Consider the following 7,778-nt stretch of genomic DNA (forward strand, 5'->3'; position numbering starts at 1 on the left):
TCTCATAACAAACAAAGGTGATTTTAAATGTTGCGCAGACCAACGAGTACAAACTGAGCCGTTACCAAGCTTTAATTAAGTAATTTTAATTAGGTAATTTTAATAATTTTTAGGTGATTGGAAGGTATCGAAAAAGTCACCTGGCGGTAATTAGTGAAAATCGCGCCCTAGTCAAAACTCGTACTCGTGATTTCATTAGAAGATCGCACTGTAATGTGGGAAAACCAGTGTTTATCAACGCAAATTTCGCCCATGAGCGGCGCGACGACCACCGCCCTTTAAGTAATGTTCATATACGCGTTCATTTAGCAGTGATGTTCTGTGTTCTGTAATCAATTACGACCAGCGCCTTATTTAACTCCATGGTTGCACAGTAAGTCTGACTATTGTACTCTATCTAGTATAGTGTAGTCGGCTTTATCGCGGTTGTCTATGTCTAAATTTAGGCCCCGTAAAACTATGACGTCACTACTACATAGTTGATCTATTGAATGTACAGCACCGTTCTTGACCCAAACCAAAAAGTTCATAAAATTATGTTAAAATCCCGACTGAAATACCTGTATATTTTATCGAGTCTTTGCAAATTCCACTTCAACTTAGTTATCAATTTGCACTAAACTGATTGTAATATTAATATTCGTGCATAATACCGTTTTTGTTAATTGTAAAGCATCGTTTTAAGATCTAAAGTGGAGGGTTCTTATATCATTTGAAGCGACATTGTAGTTGCATCGCGTCGTGTTCGCCGGGTCCCTCGCGACGTATACAACGCGTGTAATATATAAATGTACAGGTTTTAGTGCATCACGGTGACTGAGTCGCATTACTTTCTACCAAATCAGTTTCGTAAATTTGCAATAAAAGTTTGTTTGTTTTTTAATTCCCATGAATTTTTTATTTATATGAGCCCGTTTTACTAGTGTGTTTTTTTTTCAAAATAAATTGCATCAAAAGCAAATACTTATATTTAATCGACTGGAAAATCATAATCACGAAAACGATCGCCATTCAGCCGACCATCTAGAATCGTGTCTTTCAGCTCTTTACATTCAAGATTGTTAATCTGAATTTTATTTTTCCAAAATGAAGACTGTCTTTCTATTCTTTTTGTTGTGCATTTTTACTAACAACAACACTTTTGTCAAATACGACAATAATGAGATACACCTGCTATTTCCGTCTTCGATCTGCGATTATAATACGTTTTCCGGGTATTTATAATGGCCGTTATTAATGGTAGGAGTTACTACCTTAACTGCATTGTGTGTAAGTTACTCCACCCATCACGAGACGCAGGGCGTCACGCGCCTTTTTTTTCAGTTCGTAACACTTTCCTTTATTTCGGGACACCGTGTAACTTTCCACAACTCGTGCTGGGAGTTTCCAAATTCTGTCGACGGAAAGCTATAAATATGGAGCTGAATTGGTCGAAGAAGCAACACTACCGCCGCGAATCAGAAAGTAGATTGTTGGTTTATTCAAGTTGTGGATACCATGTATGCCAATACCGTAAGTACTATAAATACATATTGTAGACAACATAACCAGCCGTGTGCATGTTTGTTTTAGTTCTCGTGTGATTTTTATTTTACATTGGTTTATATTTCGTATTTACTATCTAAAAACAAGTTTGATTTCTGTTGTTTTTGTTTTTCACCATAGATTTAATAATATTGACTGTTCACCATTGATTCCCTCGTTTATAGGTTTTCGTACTAACTCTGGTAGCCCTATGTTGCATGTCTATTTCATATGCTGGACCAATCGCAAAGAGAAATGCGCACAATGAATATCCAGACGACTCCATGGTAACAGTGGGTGTCGAAATCATGAATGACGACGTCCAGGAACACGGCGAGTATATTCTCGTAGATCGCCATCAAGTTCAAGAATCAGACGACGATGCAGAGCAAGAGGCCGACGGCTTTGCTGGTATCCAAATCAACCACCTTCCAACAATAAGCGACTGCATAGAGCCGCCGCAGACTTATTTGCAGCATAAGTTGTCATCAAGTGAACTTCCTTCAAAACCAGAATTCGCAATCTACCCTTATAAGCAAACCGCCCGAATGATCGGTACAATCGGGTACGACGAAAACGCGTACCCAGCTGGCCTTGAAAACAATCTCACCTGCCCCGTTGAAATTGCAAACCCCTTAACAGCAACAGACCAAGATTTGGCGTTGTGTCCCTGGACCTATACCCTTTCTAAAGATGCTGATCGTTTCCCGTCTACTATAGCGGTTGCTAGATGTCGCTGTGATGGCTGTATCGACCCGTCTGCACCCGGTGGGATCTCTCAAGAAAACAGATGCAAAGAAATCAAATACAACCACTTGGTGTTGAGACGAAGTGGTTGCAAAGACGGATTCTATCTGTAAGTACTAGTAATCAAATAAAATAATTTCTACATCTGGGTCGAAATAAAAGATAAATATTGGAATAATGATAGATTTTTTAACTATACTTGCATAGGCTACATCCACATGGAGGGAATCCAATGGTGGTTTTCAGAACATATATTTTGTGGTTTGTATTCAGCCTAGGAAAAACGGTCGTCGAGATAAATTTATTAAGGCATAATTAAGACAATAATATAGAACCATCGATCGTGTGTATGTGTGTGTGTGTGTACTTTGTAATTTGTCTGTGCGACAAAATTCAACGCAAATATTTCCTCGCTTCAACTTCCTTGTAACTTTTTTTTTCGCGTGATTTGATTTTGTTTTAATAAGTCATGATATTTTTCATTCAGCACTGTACGATCTGAGTAAATACGAAAAAACGGGAATTGGTCATAAAAAGATACACTCGGGTTGAACGTAACGAGCTGTTGTCGTCGCCGACCCAGCAGATTGAGTCCTGTATATTGACTGCTTACACGTGTCTAACGAGTGTGTATGTTTTGTGTTTTATTACCAAACGCTTCAGCGTGGTATTAAGAGTTTGTTTTCAGGGGTGGGTGATACCAAGGTGGGAAATGGATGCACATATGGGGTTAATTCCTTGAATTGCAATATAGAGGGTTCAGGCTGAAATACAATATATAGTGTTTTCATGTTTCGTCTGATATTTCTGTGGTATTCTGCTGCTGTAAGTAATGCACGATTTGTTCCGAAATTCAGTATATTGTGTGTATTCCAGGGTTATTCGTTTTTTGCTGAAAACATCCCTATTTTTTAGTGGCAGAGTTTGAATAGTCTCACTCCCACTGGGAAATCTGCATTGTTGCTTGAATGTGAGTTAATTAAACACATTTTCCAGACCGGCGAAAGAGTATGCAACAGCCAATTTTAACAGCCTGTCACGTGATTTTAGTCTGAATGTCAACATGAAGAGGCTAGTCCATTTTACGCAGGAGTAATTGGGAGTAGAATATGTGAGGAATAGTATCAACAGAGATGTGTATAGTCAAAAGTAATATCTATCCTTCATTTACATCTCTGAGCATTTCTGTTTTAGTATATTGGTTTGAAAATGTTGAACTTGCATGATTTGCAATGTGTTTTTTTAATGGGACTCCCCTATTGATCGAATCCCGGGTTTGAACGAGAACGGCACACCACGTGATTCGTTTGAATACAATGCTGATGGCAAACATGCCGTGTTACTGCGGTACTCCACTGACGGGATGACTTACTGCATGCTACAGCTTCGCTTGTGATGTTGCTTGTTAGCCATGGATTACATGAATCTTGATTACCAGTCAAATGTTGCTCATTTGACGTTGGTAATCTTTATTTGGAACTGAGTAACTTCCTGGTACTTCGTACTATGATAACAATCAGTCAACATACATCAAGTTCTCTCAATCGTAGTATTCCATGTGATGTACACCTAATATGCCAAAAATGTTGCTGAACGATTTGAACTGAATACAAATAGCAGACGAAAATTTGTTTACAAAATAAAAATACTTCGGTTGCCAATGAAAACCGGTAAAAAACAAGCAATATGTTTTCGGCTGTTATCATGGAAGGGACATGAACGTGAAGCTAACGTCTGTTTATAACTAAAACCGGGCACCTTATACGAGGTTTGCAAAATAACATGGCAGTCATTAGAAGTCACTTTATTTTATTGTTAGGACGTATTCAGCCGTTAAATGTATAATTTCCAATCGTTTTGCGATAGTATTTTCTAGATTGGAAGCAGCATTTACATTTTATTCAAAGTTCAAAGCTGCGTTGGGATTCCGTTGACAGTGGTAACAATGTCGGCGCCGGTGATCTCTTACCAGTGCGCAACGTAGCCAAAATAAAAGGCATGATCATTTGGGCACTGCTATTACAAGACTTTGGCTGTTGCCATGGTAGCGGTGGGTCAGGATTGTTTTTCCAATTAGTGATGGTACGACCTGCCTGTCAAGTATGAACCGTGACAAAATCAGCCAAGCCAAAAAAAAAATCACAGAAGAGTTAAAAAGCCATTCCTGCTGAACAGTTACTCTAACTTCGGGGTCAACTTTCTCATTAATGAAAAAAGATATCAAAAATTCAAATAGTAACTTTTTGCCCACACTCCAGCCGAGTACAATGAGCTATGTCTGAGGTGTTGTATCACAGGGAGTTGGACAAACTTGTGTATTTTAATAAATTATTGAATAATAAAATGTTATATAACTTTTCTTTTACCCCCCCTCCCCTTCCTGGTATCTATTTCAAGTATTTTTGTCAGGTTCAAATCGTTCACCAGCATTTTTGGCATGTTAGATGTACATCACATAGAATACTAGGATTGGGAGAACTTAATGTTTGTTGACCACCTGGAATCTGAGTTTTATAAATCTTGAAGGGCTCTCGGAAGATCCACCCGCTGCCTGGACCCGCAGTAAAATCTCCGATTAATATGGAGCCGCAACCATCAACATCGATATACCATGAGGTTTCTGCTGGCGACGTTGCGGCGTTACTCGGTTCCAAATAAAGATTACCAACGCCAAATTAGCAAAATTTAACCGGTAACCAAGACTCAGTCTATCCACGACAAGCAAGCAACATCACAAACGAGGTTGTAGTCAATCTGATTAAAATCTGATGTAGTGTACGGGCTTTAATTATTTTGGCTATAAACTTATTTTAATTTTATTTTTTATTACTTTTGTTATTAATGCCCTTTTATTTTATTATTTTACATTGATTTTGATTTTTTTTAATTCCGCCCTACCTACATCTGATCCGACGCCTATGTAAGTCCCGTTCAAATCTCGCGTAAGTAACAGCCAATCACAGCCCCCCTTTTATACAGGCTGTCGGTTGCTTACTTTTCAGTGTATACGGACAATCTTTCTGTACATTATATTTTGCTCACTTGAATAAACCATTAATAGAAAATTGCTAGTATATTTTTATTTTCAAAAGAAATTCCACAGCATTTTCCAATTTTTGTCATTACATTGAATATTTTGTTCACTTCCAACAAATGTGTACACTTCCTGATACATCTTCGCCAGCCAAGGTTCGTTTATTCAGTCATCGCTTCAATTTTACATCAAACACTGAGCATAATTATCTAGAACGGAAGCAAAAAAATAAGTAAATCGTAATGATTAGAACACTCTAAACAGCTATAGTAAACAATGCAAATTGTAAATTGTATAACGGTCACCGGCCCACGGCATCGACGCAGACAATTGGAGCAAACAAATATTTCCTGATCAATTGCGATGTGTTCCAAATAAAAAATATTTTATTCCAGTCCAAATCAGCTCAATTACTTTAATAAAGAGTTATTGTATAATGTACAAAATGTTGATACATTTTGATGAATATTTACAGCTACGGCTTCAATACCGTAGACGGTTTTGACCCGATCGTCAACAAAACATCACCCGTCTCCAGGGCAAGCGACTGGTAAAAGACACCGATGTTCGGTCGAGCCGGTGGAAACAAAATCGTCATTCCCAGAATAACTACGCAAAGTAACGATCCAAACTCGAACCATTCGAGCCACAATATAAACATAAAAAAATGACTTTCGTTGCATTTGACAATGATAAACTTACCGAAAAGCCGTGTTCTTCTCGGTCCTAACGTCGGTATAATCCGCCATTTTATGTTTGAGTGTGTTTGCCACCTGACTCTGCCCAGTGACGTCATCATGTGCGCTATAGAAGAAGGTCTGTGATTCGTTGACTAAAATCGTCGACAGTGGGTCTCGTTGAAATCTCGTTACATAGGCATCGGCTCAGATGTATGTAGGGCGGAATTTTAAAAAAATCACAAAATCAAAATCAAAGTAAAATAATAAAATAAAAAGGCATTAATAACAAAAGTAATAAAACATAAAATTAAAATAAGTTTATAGCCAAAATAATTAAAGCCCGTACACTACATCAGATTTTAATCAGATTGGGTTGTAGTGTGCAGCTCACGAGTCAGCGACGACCGATTTCAACGAAAGTCATTCCGTCAGTGGAGTACCGCAATTGCACGGCATGTTTGCCAATGCACAGATCTGTGGAGGAACTTTTAACTTCAACATCAACCGTGTATCGTAGTCGCCCAGTTTAAGTTCTGGTTCTGTCGTGGTCCCAACTAAAGGGCGACAGTCGTCGTGTCGCGTCCTGTTCGATATGGGACTCACAGCGACGTATACAACGCGTGTAAAATACATTGTTTATTTACATGAAATTCGAACACGCGCTGTGCTACGACCACCGCGCTTAAACATCCACGAGTTATTTATTCGGACAATGACTTAAATTAGACGTCTGATTATTTTATTTTCACACGTACAGCGACACGCGTTCTACACTGACAAGCGTTGCTAGGTCGCAGCACTGTCTTGGAGCATATTAATGGGCAATTGGGTTCCCCGATCTAAAGTTCTATCCCGGTTTGTTGCACGTTCTTTTTTTAATATGAAATAATCAAATATGGGACATGTGTATAATAACAGAACCCCACACCCTCCCCGTGGCTTCGCTCGTGAAAGTACGGCAGCAGGATACACCGCATCACTCGTGAAAATAACTTCCATACGCAATGAAAGCCACGTGGAGAGTATCTGTCATAATACTTCATTATCACTGAAAACATTTTTCCCCTGAAATAAATTCCAGTGAATATGCCATTTCCCTCATACTATATTGAGACACAGCGCAGTGAAAATTAGATTCACATGTAATGCTTGAAAACATGTCAGCAAAAATAAATTAAGTGAAATTCTACGTGACTTCATAATAGTTGGAAATGAACACATTACACCCGACCCTACCACTCCATATACAATGTAAACTACACCCCAAAACATCCTTTCACCCACAGTTACTACCGTGTTTCACCAGTGTATTCTATTTGACGTCAGGAGAAATTGAAATAAACAAATTAATTATAATTTCAGCCTCTAGTTTACCACTGATTAAATAAACTACCTCGTCTTTATGTCAACTTGCAGTTATTCGTTGCCTACATCAGTGACTTCAAAATATATGTTTCAATCCCAGGAATTTCACTCGCTGTTAATTGCATGGGAGTGGCAGTCTTTAATGAATTTCTATTGTCATGTCAATTTCTTGCGATTACTCGAACATTAAGCTGTAACCACATACCGCCTAGGTGCTGTAATTAAATCCTGGTGTAAGCACCATATGAACTATGAACAATGCATGTGAAGCCAGCTGTGGGGTATATTCAATCCTATAGATTTCTCATTGTTTGGTAACTATTTGCTGCAAATGCAACAAAAATCAATATAAAAAATATTACCCACACAGTATTCTACAGGTTACTTGTTTCATTGTAGATACGAACACGTTCTAGAAGAAACATCGG

General features: G+C 38.4%; 1 long non-coding RNA gene across 1 annotated transcript; it reads right to left on the reverse strand.

Annotated features, from left to right (window-relative positions):
• Positions 1–5,336: 5,336 nt before the first annotated feature.
• LOC146740953 (uncharacterized) lies at positions 5,337–6,342 on the reverse strand. Its single transcript, XR_014930028.1, has 2 exons — positions 6,008–6,342; positions 5,337–5,514 (listed from the first exon to the last, which is right to left on the reverse strand). It is a non-coding gene; the product is annotated as an uncharacterized LOC146740953 (long non-coding RNA).
• Between the last annotated feature and the right edge of the window lie 1,436 nt (positions 6,343–7,778).

This window comes from Saccoglossus kowalevskii, chromosome 7 (assembly GCF_978046115.1).
Source record: "Saccoglossus kowalevskii chromosome 7, keSacKowa6.1, whole genome shotgun sequence".
NCBI classification, from domain to species: Eukaryota; Metazoa; Hemichordata; class Enteropneusta; family Harrimaniidae; genus Saccoglossus; species Saccoglossus kowalevskii.